The sequence below is a fragment of the Protopterus annectens genome, chromosome 6.part0 (genome assembly GCF_019279795.1).
Source record: "Protopterus annectens isolate FY-2018-M chromosome 6.part0, PAN1.0, whole genome shotgun sequence".
In the NCBI taxonomy this organism is placed as follows: domain Eukaryota; kingdom Metazoa; phylum Chordata; order Ceratodontiformes; family Protopteridae; genus Protopterus; species Protopterus annectens.
This window is the reverse complement of record NC_056737.1, coordinates 47,663,207-47,679,404: the sequence shown is the minus strand read 5'-3', so window position 1 is coordinate 47,679,404 and position 16,198 is coordinate 47,663,207. Positions and strand designations below refer to the sequence as shown.

Genomic DNA, 16,198 nt, shown 5'->3' with positions numbered 1-16,198 from the left:
TATAAAAAAGTTACACATTTATAGGTGTGAAGAGCGTGTCTGTTTGTTGGAATGGTGTTTTAAAATGAACTTTGCATGTAACTGTCAATTCAGTTTAAATAGGAGATATGTACATACAGAAATATGTAGCAGTTCAACACAGTTTCCGTTTCTTTAACTGTACAAAATGTTTACTTTGTGAGTTTTCTGCCTAATAATTCTAAGCATATAAGGGTTTATTTCTCAATCAAGTGTGTGCTAATGATTATTTACTTGACACTGCAATCCTCATCCCCTTTCCAACCTCTATTATGACTTGGGTTTGAGGTCTGACTGAGTTTTAGCCATCTTGTATGTGCAGTTAGTATTGTGGAAGAAGTGCCAGTCTTATGCAATTACTATACCAATAAATATTTTTCAGGCCTTCACAAACAAAATACTTCTTTAGGAAAACTATATGCATGCACTTCAACTACTACCTCAGGTAATCGGATATTAAAATAAAGTATGTGGCAATGCAAATATTTTTTTGGTTTCTGTATAAATATATATATATATATATATATATATATATATATATATATACACACACACATGAAAAAATAGTCATAAATCTACTCATGAAGATGTATAGCTGTGATTCACAGACATATATACTATGCAGCATTCAATATATTGTTTTCCTAATCTTCTTTTTCTTCTACTTTTGGCTTTTCCCTTGTAGGGGTCACCACAGCAGATCACCTGCCTGCTCATGATTGGCAGTGGAGTTTTACAGTGTCAAGTTGCCAGCCTGACGCCCAACCTTCCATGGAAGGTGCAAGCACACACACACTCATGCCTAGGGCCAATTTAGATTTAGAGTGTCCAATCCACCTATAGCATGTCTTTGGGATGTGGGAGGAAACCGGACACCCGGTGGAAACCCACGCAACCACAGGGAGGACATGCAGACTCCACACAGAAGGCACCCCAGCTGAGAATTGAACCGGAGAACCTCTTGCTGTGAGGCAGCAACGCTAACCGCTGCACCACCGTGGCCATATATTATATTTGTATTTATACAGACAATTATGCTATCACATAAACATTCAATATAGTTGTATGCAGATACAGTTCTTTGCACAGATATATTTAAGCTTTCTTTTGTGTCACTATAATAGCATTATAGATACATAGGTGCAGTTAACATATATATTTTTTGTAGTAAATACCTTTAGTTATGCAACCTTCCTATAGCTTAATTTTATCTTTAATGTGACCAAAAATGCGAAAAAGTTATACTTGTTATAGAAATCTGGACTTCTTGCATGTACCTAGTCAATTAACTTGGCCAGCTGACTGGGTGTATTCTTCTGTATGTTGTCATACCTATGGTGGCATTGTTGTCTGGAGTGGGTGATCCTTGTCAGGGAAGACAGGTGTTCACCCACTGCCTGACAGATATCAATCTTTTTCCATTTCCTCCCCCTTATGGACACCTGGATCTTATCCAGGTATGACTCACTAAAGAGGTAGATGATAATTTTGGTCTCCTTATCTCACCAGCTTGGAGTGCAACCTAGTGCCTTCACAGGTGCTGCCATCTTTCAAAGTGCCACCACCAAAATGAAGAAAGTATGAGCAGAGCTGTGGTTCATAGGTTTAGAACTACTCCTGCTAAGGTGTGACATCACTTTAACCAAACCCAATTAACCAACAGGAGCATTAGACCAGGTACTGTTATTACTAGCAAGTTTGGACAACCAAAAATGTTTTGTCACATAGACATTTTTTAAGGAATACACAAACATTTCATTTATATGGTGGAAAGAACAGTATGCAATCATCATTTTTCTTTATATTGATTGCAATTGCTACTGCTGCTGCTGCTGTGCATTGCCTTAACTAACTTTTTTGAAGTATTACACCTGTCATCTGTATATGCCTCATTCAGTAGAACAGCAGTTTGAATGTTTTTTTTTTTTTTTTTTGGAAGGGGAGGGTAGTTTTGCAGAAATAAATATCCTTGTGTTTTATATCAACTTTTATTAAATGTTGAGTGCTTTGAGGTGATAAGGTGTGCCAGATGATGCTAGTGCTAGATAGGCAGGGATTATACTTCATGTTGTGCAAATTGTCATGCATATGACTCCATTTTGCTTTTTTTCTAAACATATTCAACTTTGAGCATATCTGAGGCTATCTCTACAATTCCATGGCTTGCTGAATACTGCTGAGGACTGCTGCCCCCAGTGTGTTTATGTCAGCCCATTGCCAAGTTCATGAGCAACTGTGAACAACTTACATGCGTAAGTGGACATACACATTCACTTATTACTGTGATTCATAGAGATAATTGTAACAGGTTAAAACTCTCATATTAACTTGCGATTACTCTAGTTAAGTAGCAAATGACTTAGGAAACTGCAGACTTTTTAAAAGAAAAAATAATAGAAATATTGTAATATAATATGAAACACAAAAAGCAACCAAAACCAAGGCTGGGCTCCGGGCTCAAGAATTAAGCACTTTCGTCTCATTTTTAGTGCTTAAAAACTTCTTCAGAAAATGTATATGCACAAACGCATCCAACTTTTAAAAGTGAACCTAAAAGTCACATGACTTAAAATCACTAATAATACCTAAAAAACTAGTGGTTGTTGTCAAATCAATCAAAACTTTAAAGTGCTATAATGTAAAGACACTCTTAAAGACACAAAAGTAAAGCTTCTGATATAGCTATTGTAAATTCTGCTTTGTTAGAATGGATTGGGGTTACAATCAATCACTGCTGGAAGTTTCGGAAAAGGAAGTGCTTTTGTTAAGACAAACTAAGGCACGTCCTATCTTGACTGGGCAACTCTCATCTGTTTCCTCACTGTGTATTACCAATTCATTTTCAGATATTGTTAATTTTAAATGGCCTTTCCTATTCCTATTTCTAAGAAACATAGGTAATTAAAGACATCATTTCAACAAATTGGAAGATCATTCTTGGGAATGTTGATTTAGTCAACATTTTGAGTGATATACCAGCTTTCACCTTCAAGAAATCTTGCAGCTTGAAATCATTAATTGAACTTGGTCAGAAAGAGAAACCTTTTGTTTTGCCACATGGTCTATTAGGCATCTTTAACTGTGGCCATTGCAAGGATTGCAGGTACTTTAACAACTCTTCCATCATTCAGTTTAAATGCTGTGACAAGGTGGTTTGGGTGAAGGGTTGTTACAGTTGCACTTCTAAATACATGCCCAAGGATTCAATAAACTCTGTGCAGGAATAGTGCTATTCCTGCACGGAGTGAACTGTGTCTGTTTACCTTTAGCTTTAAAAGCAGCGCATCTTGCATATTCATAAAGGTGCGCTGCTGCAAAGGGTAAATGATCACGGACACTACTGAGTGCAGGGGGTGTGTTTAGATAGTGTATTTCAGTGTCCATGGACACTGAAATGGCTAGGGGAGTAAGAAAGCAATGCAGGGTGTGTGTGACAGGTTCTGTCACACACCCCCTCCATTGTAAAAGTGCCATATGGCCATAGCCCTGAACTGTACAGGTTTCCACAAAATGCCCAGATGCCTGCCTCACATACCCCTCAACCTCCTACAGCAAGAAAGCTGTACAAAGCCATAAATAATGGGGGGACAAAGGCACAAAAATAGGGACACTTTTTAAATATTGCACTTACAAACCCAGAAAGTTGATAGAATAAAAGGTTTGCAGTAGCATGGATTTTCTGAAGGGTATGGAGTCTGAAACCCAAATGTCTGTCAGTATGCTCTGACTTAAAACCCAAGTGATTTGCCAATGATTTGCTAGAAAACCACAGTCACACTTCTTAAGTTTGTAAGAGCAATAATTAAAATCTGTCCCTATGTGTCCCTTCACAATTTCCCTTACTGTGACTGACAAGGAGTACAGATACATGTAAATAAAGTGGGTTTATTGCAGTCTTTTTTTCCATTCTAAGGTATGTTTAAGCATATCTGAACAGGTGTGCACATTATGGCCCTCTGGTCAGCGTTGCTGAAACATCCCATAGGAGATAAATAAAAATAGACAGCTGAAATCCTCCTGTTGTGATAGCATAATGGTTAGAGTCCCATCTTTACATACAAACATTCACAGTTTGAATACCAAGACAGGCACTTTATTTTTACATGGGAAAGCAGTGTTAAATTATTATTTTAATTTTAAATTATGTAATAATTGATATCTGTCAACCAGGGTAGTGTAGCTGGTCTAAAATGTAAGTGTGAGTGCATATAATGTGAAATCACTCATGTATACACAAGTGTCCCATACAGTATAATCACACTCCATGGTAATGTAATGAAAGCACATAGAGGGATGTCATGTAAAGTAAATCATATACACTTACTAATATGTCAGCTATGATTAATGAAGTCATAACCTGATTTTTTTTAAATGAAAAGTGAGCAATGGTAAGCAGTGCTCAGCTATGATTAGTTGGTGTAAGCATTGCTTAAATGTGAATGCTAAGCAGCAGACATCTCAGCTAAATGGATTTGTGCGCTGTTAAGCAATGCCCAGCAATTACCCCTTTAAGCACTGTTCAACCCAGCTTAGCGAGTTTGCGCACTGCTTAGCTGAGCTCAGCATTTTCAACATGGTCCAATGATGGCAAAATGTGGGAATATGGCCTTATTTAAACTGTGCAGGTGGGAATACAGCCATAACCTGTTTAGTTTGATCTCTGCAGGAACATGTCTGACATTGGAGAGGGAGCACACTTTTGGGCACAGTGCTGGGGCATCCTGGAGTCCAGGATCATGCCTGGAGTCCTCATAGAACACAATGATGACAGGCTGCTGCAGGGCCAGTACCAGGGCTCTCAGTACAAAGTGGAGGCTTGGGACCATCTGGCACGTGACCTCACCAGTGCAACTGAAATCCCCCAAACTGGTGATCAGGTACAACATCATTATGCTGACCTAAAGCATAGGAAGGGAGAGCTCTTGGCCCAGTGGATCCAAGATGCTCACAGCCAGCATGCTGCAGCAGCTTGTAAGTATCCCAGATAGAGCTGTACCAAATCCTAGCCTGAGTATGTGATAGACAAGTATACATAATGTTTGTTTCTCACCACTACAGCTGCAGAAGTGAGGGTTATTAACATCAAGGCCCATGGTGACAGACCAACAAGGATGGGCCGACAGGCTGGTGAGGACAGATCTAGCTTGCAGTATATAGTGTCATAAGGTAGAAGGAGTACATTGTTTACTGCCAGTAGGTATAATGTGTATTGTGTCTAATGAATAAAACACATTTGTCACACTAACACGTATCCACAGGATGTCCATTAATAAAAGTGTCATTTCACTGTAATAAAAATATACAACCACTGTTGTGTTTACTCTGGTATGTTGCTGTAGAAATAGAATGTGTACAGGTTCTTAACAGCAAATATGGCATTGACAGCATGAAATAACTGAGGCTGTTCTGGGAAACAGCTAGTATGCATTGACGTCTCATGTTAACCTTTGCTTTCCAGATCGTGTTATTTCAAAAGAGTAATACACAGTACAATAACTATCTGCTATGCATGAATCCCAGGATTACAAGGTCAGACTGTCCAACCCAGACAGTATTAATCAGAAATCAGTCAAGAAAGAAACAGCAGTTCCCAAGTAGCTCAGTGTGATGGAAAACAGCATTGTTGTTCATTTTAGCACACCCAGACACGGTTCGAATCCAGGGAGTGGTACTGAGATGTCTGTATATATACATACACAATAGAAGCCCTGAATATTTGTAGAAAAGTCAGAAAGTGTTAACTGATATTTCCCCCACAGGTCTGACAGGTAAAGAAATGTATGTAGTAGCTGTATAAAGGGTATACTAATATACCTGAATATGCATAGAAACAGCCAAAAAGTGTTAACAGATATTTTCTCCACAGCTCTTACAGGTAAAAAATGTGTATAGTGGCTGTATGAAGGGTATACTAATACACCTGAATATATGTAGAAACAGTCAGAAAGTGTTAACAGATATTGTCTCCATAGCTCTTACAGTTAAAGAAATGTGTACAGTAGCTGTATGAAGGGTATACTAATAGACCTAAATATTTGCAGAAACATTTAGAAGAAGTTAACAGATATTCCTCCACAGGTCTTACAGGTAAAGAAATGTGTGTAATAGCTGTATGAACTAATACACCATGTACAACTGTTCCACTGTCCAACCCCATATGCCTGCAAATGTCAACAGGATAGGTACATACACCATGCCCTCTTCCCAATACATGTCTCTCAAGTGGCATGCTGTTATGGCTAGTGGTCACTGCTGCTTGGATGCAGATAGGAATCCAGGTGAACTATTATAGTAGCAGACTCACACAAGATCATTGCAGGGTAATCCTTCTATGTCAAGTATGTAACCCTGACATGTACAAGCCCCCTCCAGTAAAGTAGCCACAGTGTATCCAGTCTGCCCCATACCATTACAGGTTGACAGTCTAACATGTATGTATGTGCCACAGAAGCTATGGACCATAGGGAGATGTAAAGTTAGGGCAGACCTGTAGACTATTGAGCAGTACTGTTGTGAACAATAGAAGCCAATACAGTTGTCAATGGACTTTCTATTCTTTCCTCCCACCTGTCATCTCCATCTAAAATTATTATTCATATACTACCGGCATGTTTTTTTCAAAAACTATTGTTGGGACATGTGTTCTATTATTGTTCATATATTTCACTGGTTGCATAATAACATAACTTGTTCAAATACCATTATTGGTGGCCTGCTGCTGTCAATGTAACTTGCATGCTGTTAAAATGCTTACTGTTGTTCCATTGATGCATGTGTTCTGTTTGCTATGCAACTGTTTCAGATCTGTTGGTTTGGGGACACCCACACATGCTGTTATAACTAATTTTGAAATGTGTTTTTCATGACTAACCAATATATCCTGAAAAACCACACCACCATAGCATGTCTGGGAAGGCCGATCCCACTGGATCTGCCTGTCCCACCCCATCTGGCTATGGCACCAGGTCCCAGCACATCTGGGACCCAACCCGGAACATCCTCCTCTACTGGTCCTGCACCACTTTCGGGTAGAGCCACCTCTAGGGGGAACCATCTCAGGAGACAGGGTCCATCCCCTCCGGGTGTGTGAAGGAGCCTGTCACCCGCCGACAGGTCCTGGGTATGGTGCACAGCATCATCCACTCAGAGTTGGGTGGGAAGCTGCACCAGATGGAGGGCTGCCTGGTGCACCTGGATGGGCAGGCTGCCCCTCTTGTCCAGCCCCCAGCTCAACCACCTTCAGGGCCATGAAAGTCTGTTGGTGACTGCCCATGGGTGGGGACCTCAGTCCCACAGTATCCATTTGGGGGCTCATGGGCCTCTGATTCCCAACCACTCTCCTTGTCCAAGGTGTTTACCACCTAATGTGTCATATACCACCCCTGTCTGCTGTCTTGTGTGACTTGCTTGTCTGCAAATGCTACCTATCCAACCCAACCTACCTCCCACACATACCACAGCCCTTCCCCAACATCCTACTCTTACCTAAAAAATGGCATCTGTCCTGCAAAAAAAATCTGCCACATGCATAGCTCTACATTTTGCCCCCATGTACAGTGAAATTAATCAATCTACACACAAATTATTCTCAAAATGTGTCACCAACACCCCTCCCTGTGGGGTGTGAGGCTGTAAATTCCAAATTCTACACATTATCCACAGCTGTTGCTGCAGAAGAAATGTATAGCTATGGTCCTTTCCTACACCCATCCTACACATCCCTAGCTGGTTTTCCTAATGTTTTACCTCCTGCTTCCCCTCATTTCACCACTTTCCTATCACCCTTTTTTCATTTCTTTAATTAAAATTAGCGTGGGTGTAAGTGGGTGTAAGCGGTGCTAAGTGAAGCTAAGAGAGTTTAACCGTCTCTTAGCATCGCGTAGCTGCAGACAAAACCACACAAACCTGCTTACAACTGCTGAAAAGTGCCTTAATCACTCTGTCTCCATCAGCCCTTGTTCTGCCCAGCAACAAAATAACCAGCCCTGTCAACTCTCAAACCCAGGATGCTGTGCACTACAATCACAGCAACATACCACTACACCACCTAATCTGTGGGAAGCTGTAATGCTTTTACAAACATATCATGCATTCTGGTCATTTAACATTAATAAAAAAAGTTATCACTTCTAAGTCTGGAACCCAAGACCCTGTGCAGTACAATCACAGCAACATACCACTACACCCTCTGAGCTGTAGGGCTTTGTAATGTTTTAACAAACATATCATGCACGACAGTAATTTAACAACATAAGGGAAAAATATACATCCATAGTACTTCTATACACACTCACACACACACACACACACACATATATATATATATATATATATATATATATATATATATATATATATATATATATATATATATATATATATATATATATATATATATATATATATATATATATATATATATATATATATATATATATATATATATATATATATATATATATATATATATATATATATATATATATATATACATATATATATATATATATATATATATATATATATATATATATATATATAGCTATAGGTTCATAGGTTCATAGGTAGGTGCTAGGCTATCGGCTCAAGGGCCTAAGTAAGCCTAGCCAACAAGGTTCCTTGGCTTATGCCACCCAATAAAGTTATTTTCCTGTGCCCCTGTCAAGCAGAGCCACAGAAGTGATCCCTGGAGTGTATTTCCTATTTCCCATCCACTTACCAAGATTTTTCTTGAAGAGTGCTAATGAGGAACTTTGTTTGACATAGATGGGTAGCGTGTTCCAGAGTATGGGAAGTTTCTAGGACAGTAATTTATCCCTCCAGCATGTCCTGTTTATTGTGGTGACAAGGTTTAGGTCCCTAGGACATGTAGCTCAGAGGGATTGGGATTTCTTAAGGTGTAGCATGTACAACAGCTCTGGATTTGACATAGGTTTATATGTTAGGCAGAGATCACCTCGGAGTAGGCAATATGCTACGGAGTAAGCTGGAGTTTTTTGAGACGTTCAGTGTAGGGGATCTGTTTGAGGCCAGTAATCCTCTTTGTGAGGTACTTCTGTGGCCTTTCCAGCTGCTGCAGATGTCTTGTGAGGTACATTCCAAAAGGGGCATTGAACTCTATAATGGGTCTAATGAGTGTCGAGTAGAGGGGAACAATGACCTCTTTTTTCCTAGATGAGAACCCTTTTGTGATGAGGTGTGCCACATAGAAGGATTTCCTGACTACTGTGGGGATGTGATTATCAAAGTAGAGACTATTGTCCACCTGGGTCCCTAGGTCTTTTTTCACAGATTTGGCATTAAGTAGACTGCTACCTATGTGGTAGTTCATGGGTACAGAGTTTTAACAAAGGTGATGACAATGCACTTTTTGGCATTGAGCTTGAGGCCATAGCTCTGACACCAGGCATCTGTCTCAGTGAGGCCCTTCTGTAGGATGTCCACATCATTTGGGGACTCAACTATGGCTCCTAGTTTGCAGCCATCTGTGAACTTCATTAGCCAAAGGCCTTCTGTGTTAGCCTGTACTTCAGAGAAGTAGATACCAAACAGGAGAGGTCCCAGGACTGAACCCTGTGGTACTCCACTTGTCACTGATTTGAAGTCAGATTTGGAGTCTGCAACTTTTACAGTGTGGGTACTGTCATATATATAGATAACCAACCTCTTACTGCAAGACATCTGCAAAGAGCCCGACAAAGTGGGGGGGATAAAGGGCAAACAATAGTGACATCTTTGAAATATGGCTGTCATACACATAGAGATCTGCTAGAGCGGCATGATTTGCTGTAACATATAATTCCTGATATATTCCAAGTCTGAGACACAAATGAGTGTCATTATTTACTGATGTCAATGCTCACGTCATCCCAGTGATTTGTCAGAAATCCACAACTGTTATGGGCAACAGACTAAACATATGAGCCATGCATCTGGACAGTAGACATCTGGACAGTGGAGAGGTATGACTGCAGTCATGTAACAGAATAGAAAAAAATGCGACAGCTGCCAACCATCTCACCCAGCACCTTCTGAACCACAGTAAGACTGACATGACACTCCCCCAAATCAGCTCTGGGGAATTACCTTTGTATATCCAAATATATTATGCACTACAGGGATGGAACTGTAGGGAAAAGCAAATATTTGTGCAAAAATGTCCACCCACAACCATTTGCACCAGAGTCACAGCAACATACCTGTACCCCAAATGAACTCTAGAGTAGAACGAATGTTTGAACAAACATTTTCTGATTCCTAGTCACACACTACACTGACATATACTGCCCCAACTGACAGTCTACTGGGAATCCTGAGGTGTTACAGGACATTTCTCTGTCTGCCCCTACAAACATATACACCTGATACACAACCAGCAACTGTAGCAGCATTCACAGTCAGATAGAAAAAGGATCTATGACACTCACATCTGCTACTCTCCCTACTCAGCCCAACAAACATTTACACACAATACTGCTACACAATCTTGGCAGTCTGTTAACAATGGCCAGACATACTTAACTCTCAACTGTACAGATTTCCACAGAATGTCCAGGGTGTGGGACCATATTCATGGCCACTGCTGCATACCACTTCCAGGAGTCTTCTAAGTCAGTGGGATGAGACCTGGTGTGCAGTCACTAACTTCTATGTCAAGACAAAGCATGACATACTTGGGGGATGGGGGCCAGACAGAGGGACATATCTCACATAATGGTGTTACAAACTGAAACATTTGCTGGTGTTACAGGCTTTGTTGTAACATAACATCCCTGAAGGATATGATGCCAACATTTACTGACTACAATCCTCACATTATCCTACTGATTTCACAAAAACAGACGTTGTTTGAGGAACAGACCAAACATAACAGGCAAATCTCTGGGCAGTCTGTGGACATCAGGACAGTCGATAGGTATGTCAGAGACATATCACTGTCAGACGTCAAGTCATGCAGCAAATGCATGTCCAGACAAACCCTGTTAATCTAGCAACCCTCTGTGTATAACAGCACTACTTACTTACAATCTGTGCTCAATTCTGGAGCTTTGTCCCCCATGTTCTTGGGCTGTCTTCACATGTCCTGTCCTGAGAGGTATTCCCACTTACTGACTGTGAAGCTCTACCCCCCACACCTCCATAATGTCCTCCACACAGGCAAGGAAAAGGGGCAAGGCCCACATGAAGGATGTAATTATAGCACTGTGTCACTATGGCACTGGCTAATGGAAAGACAACACAGCTGTTCTGGATGCAAGTAGCAAGTGGGAGACACCGATTGGTACACAGGCATCACCTGCTCATGACCATTACCTACAAAAGGCAAGTAGCTGCCTGTGGAAAACAGGTCTCAACCCGTCTACGCAAAGACAGACTGTGACTACAGAAACCTAACCATTTGCATTGTTGTGAGGAAACTCTTCAGCACTATAATAGTTATGTCAATCATGTAAGGTTGTAATGAAATGAAGAAGGGGGATACAATAATGTCAAATAGGACATTAAACACTAGGCCGCAACAAGACTTGCTGGACTCACATGCTGCTGTCCAGCACCTATGGCCATTCCCGCTTGCCCTGTCTGCATTGACATGTATCACATCTCTGGCCCCTGAGTCACCCCAGCAAAAGTTAGCTCATGTATGACTACTACTGGAGTATCTGGCTGTCCAATATTGAGTGTGGGACTGCTAGGCCAGCTACCTGGGTTGTTGTAATTATTCATATGTCACCTGTGAATGCTACACTGATACATATGCTTGTCTTACAAATGTAAGAGACTTATATAGGGTATGTGCATAGTACACAACAGGTGCAGTTGTGTGTGTTGAACTGTTTGTGATATACTGAGCCCATACCTGACAACAGTCCAGCGTTTTGCAGATTGACCACATGTCTGCCTCATATTTGTAGTCAATGCCTCATACAGTTGTGTATTGTCTGGCAAGTCACTGGCAACCCATTAAAGATGGAAGTCATAAAATATTAGCATACATTTAATTGTCAGATGTCATATCCTGCAGAGTAGACCTGTGAATGCGACACTGTGTTTGCTGGCAACTAAGTGTGTTTCAGCTAGATTCATAAAGTGACACTATTTACTGGCCTTTGCCCACCAGTGATGTGTGCCTTTGTGCAGATATCTTGCTCTAACATGAGCTAGGAGTCTTACCATGAAACTCATGTCAATGCAAGCGTACCTTGTCCTGTAGGATGCCGACATTTGTGCTGTCACTGACACCTGCTTTGTAACTGTGGAGAGCAAACCAACCTTGCCAGGTCACTCATCCCATCATACATTTAGACCCCCAAATGGAGGCCTGCAAAGCCACAGGAGGTGGAGTGTTGAATATTATCATACACATACAGACCTCCAGGCTGGCCAAACAGTATGACGCATGGGAGATGTCCCAAGGGCAGTTAACAGTTGACAAAACACCTACTCAAATCATAGCCATCTACAGGCCTCCAGCCATAACTATGGACACCCACCACATTTATTCAGACCTGCTGGAATCTGTCTGGATTCAATTGTCTACCCTGCTCCTGGGTACTTCAAATAAACAACCATAGTGTGCATGATCTATGCCACCTGAACATGAATGCACATAGATTCCTTGGCTTTGTCAATGGCAATACAGTGGATCAGCCGGTCAACACTCCTATGATAGGTGGAAACATCCTGTATCTTGTCCTAACCAACATGAGTAGCCACTGTAGCACTCCTACAGTGCCATCCTCCTTGGTAATATCTGACCACATAGCCATCACTGTTCAGGTCACCATCTCCCCTACCCACCCACACCTTTAAAATGTCAAATAGAATTAACTGTACACAAATGACTATAAATCCCCTCAGAGCAGGTAGAAGTAGCTGTACAGCCAACCTCCCATTTGTTGAAACTAGCAGCAGTGTCCAGGCCCACACCACAATACTATCTGGGCACCTACATAGCTGTATGGACTCCGCAATACTTGACAGGACAACAATAATTGCTGGATGGGACAAGAAGGAATGGGTGCCTCATTGGAAGCAATGTCACCTTGGTCTGCACAAGCAAATAAGGTCAAAGATGATATACCCTAAGGCTATCTTTGAGTGCAAATTGGGCATATCCACCAAGGCAAGTCACTAAGCCTTCCACATATGTGTCTGCAATTCCAGAAGCAACATACAAATTTGCTCTGTAGTGGTGGTCAATAACACCAAATACACATATGGCATAGATATAGGCAACCGGCTGTAGACAGGTGAAGTGTGAACATTACCCCCCGTCCCCTCATTGGTACACATGTGCATGCACAGCACCTGCCCCCCTCCCCTCTTCATCAGGAAGCAGGTCAGGAATTCCCTCTCAAAGGCATCACATAAAAGTCTCCATAGGCCTGATACCATCCCTGGCTGCATCCTACATGAACACAGGCATGGACTCTCAGATCCATTCCACACTGTAGTCAACCACAGCCTGAGCCCCAGTGTCATCCCATCTGCACAGAGGACATCCACTGTCATCTCTATACACAACAGTGGAGCAATCCACTGTCCCAGGCAATCATATGCATATCAGCCTAACTAGCCTGCTCTGCAAAGGCATTGAAGGCAATATCAAGGACATTATGAACAGGGACATTGGCAACATCAAAATGCCTGAGCCCACACAGCATGGTATTGTCAAAGGGAGATCAGGCCTGTTAAACCTGCTCAACCTCTCTGAAGTGGTCAACAAACACAAGGATGAGGGAATGATGGTGAGCAATGCCTACCTTCACCTAGCCCAATTCTCTCATAATAATCCCCAGGCAGCCAGGATACATATGCCTACACAGCTAGGAACCAACCTGTATTTTACCAGATGGGTAGTAAACTGGCCCAAAGATAGTACCCACTCAGTCAAAGTAGTGGAACCCATTTCTAGTAGTAGATTCTTCCAAAGCAGTGTACCTCCAAGGATCAGTCTGGGGGCCTCTACTGTTTGAAATATATGTATCTGAGGTACAGGACAAAAGCAGTGGTCTGTGACTGACCAGGTGTACAGATGCTTGCAAGCTGGCCACTGTCTTACATGTCTTTATTGATGTGAGCATCCCCCAAGGGGCACTCACCCAATTAATTACTGGTGCAAGAAGCATTACCACAAACGGAATGGCAGGAGAGGCATCATTCTCCCTGCTTTGACAGATGTTATCCACACTAAGTATGACAGTAATAATGTACTGAGCATGCAATTAGGTGTGAGGTGACTTGTGCACCAAAGTTGGTCGCAACCTGACAGTTTTCCACCAAGTGGGCACCACTGTATGGAAGGTTGTCTACATGGCTCACCTCACAAATATGGGTATGTCATCCAGGAACCAGGAGACCACAACATCCTCATACTCTGCCCTCATCAGACGCATTACCAAGTACAATGGCTCTTTGGCATGTACCTTGCCAAGCAAATGCAGCAGTTGCAGAGACCACAGAGGTTCCTGACCAGGCAATTCCAGGGTCTGCAACACCTATCCTAGGTTGAAAGCCATGTCCTTGTACTCAGTCTCATACAGACTGATCATAGGTGATGTGTGTCTGGCATACAAGGCCATGTCCAAACCAGCCTGGATGGCATTTTTGCAGAACTGTAAGACAAATTCCACTTACGCATCATGCACACAAGGCCCTCACCTGGTCTGTGATATGTATAGTACTTGTTGGTGGGATAGTGTGATGTCCCACACAATACACTGTCTGTAAAATACACTCCCTCCACATGTCTAGCAGACTACATGTATAGCCCTCTGGAAGAGGAAGCTGGACGACTGCATGGGAAATGGATGAGACACCCCTGGGATCCTGTGTGTGTCCCAGCTGGACAGGGGAAACAGGTGCTGACTTGGAAGGGGCATGAGTGAAAGTCTGGGCCAGGCTTATGAGGGCATCAGGGCCAACAGCCTGGTATCATCTTATGAGGCTATGCACCGAGTACTTTACATGTGTCCTGTATGTTGTCTGAAATGAATCACTGTGAGTCTGAACTGTGTATGTACTGCAGTGATAGTGTATAGCCCTGTCCCCTCATCAGTTATCATCACATATCGTTACACCTTGTCAGTGTGTGTGGCCTGTATAGCAGTAAGCCAGCTCTTACAGTACGTGCATATGCAGGTACTGCAAGAGCTGAATTACAGTATCTGCACATGCACTTGGTGACACTGTAAAGCTCACTCCAATAGCCATGGTCTTGGTCACAAATACCATTCTGCTACTAGGCCCATTACACAGTAGGATTTATCACCCTTTGTTGTGGGCCAGACAGTAGCAGTGATGGAGATGGATTGCAGCAGGCAGAACTACTGCTAGGTCTGCCCTGAAAGGCCCATAGGTGTCATAGCTGTTCCAGATGGTACCAGGAGTGTGTGTGTGAGTGCGTGCGTGTGTGTGCATGTGTGTGTGTGTGTGTGTGTGTGTGTGTGTGTGTGTGTGTGTGTGTGTGTGTGTTTGTGTGTGTGTGTGCATGTGTGGGTGTGTGTCTGTGTGTATGTGTATAGGTTCATAGGTAGGTACTAGGCTATCAGCCTTAGGGCCTATACATGCCTAGCCAAAAAGGTACCCTGGCTTTCACCACCCAAGAAAATTATTTTCCTGTGCCCCTGTAAATAAACAGCCTTGTAGGTCTTGAACCCAGGACCCTATACACTATAGTCACAGTAGTTATCCACCAAGCCATCACAGCAGTCCTCAACATATCTCAGCAAACATAATACTGCAGGGTATTACTTTACATATGTTGTGTTCCCCTCACAGGTGAACACAGGAGTTGGTGTCCCTCCCCCTCACAACCTGATTTCATTGTCTTAGAGGACTCCCATGATGATGGTGAGCATAGTGAGGCACAGGTGGGGTTGCTGGAGCCTGGACCTGTACCATTGTTTTGCATCCCACTTTCACCCACCATGTCCCCACACACGGCCAGTATGCCCACACATGCCCAGTCCCCAGCAGCCATGGATAGTGGACAGGTTAAGGGTGGTGGCATGGAAAGGCTAGTGTGTTGAATATGGTGAGTGTGAGTGTAGACACCAGCCATAAGCAGAGAGCAGGTGAGGTCACACACAGGCAGATGGACAAGGGTGCTCAACAGAGGACTGCTGCCCATCAAGTCCCTGTGGAAAGTGCCACAGCAAGTGCACCAGATGCATGTTAC

General features: G+C 42.4%; 1 protein-coding gene across 1 annotated transcript in view; it reads left to right on the top strand.

Moving 5' to 3' along the window:
* LOC122803763 (extracellular calcium-sensing receptor-like) overlaps positions 1–16,198 on the top strand; it is a 1,059,758-nt gene that overhangs the window by 178,086 nt on the left and 865,474 nt on the right. The gene's annotated exons all lie outside the window — the stretch shown is intronic.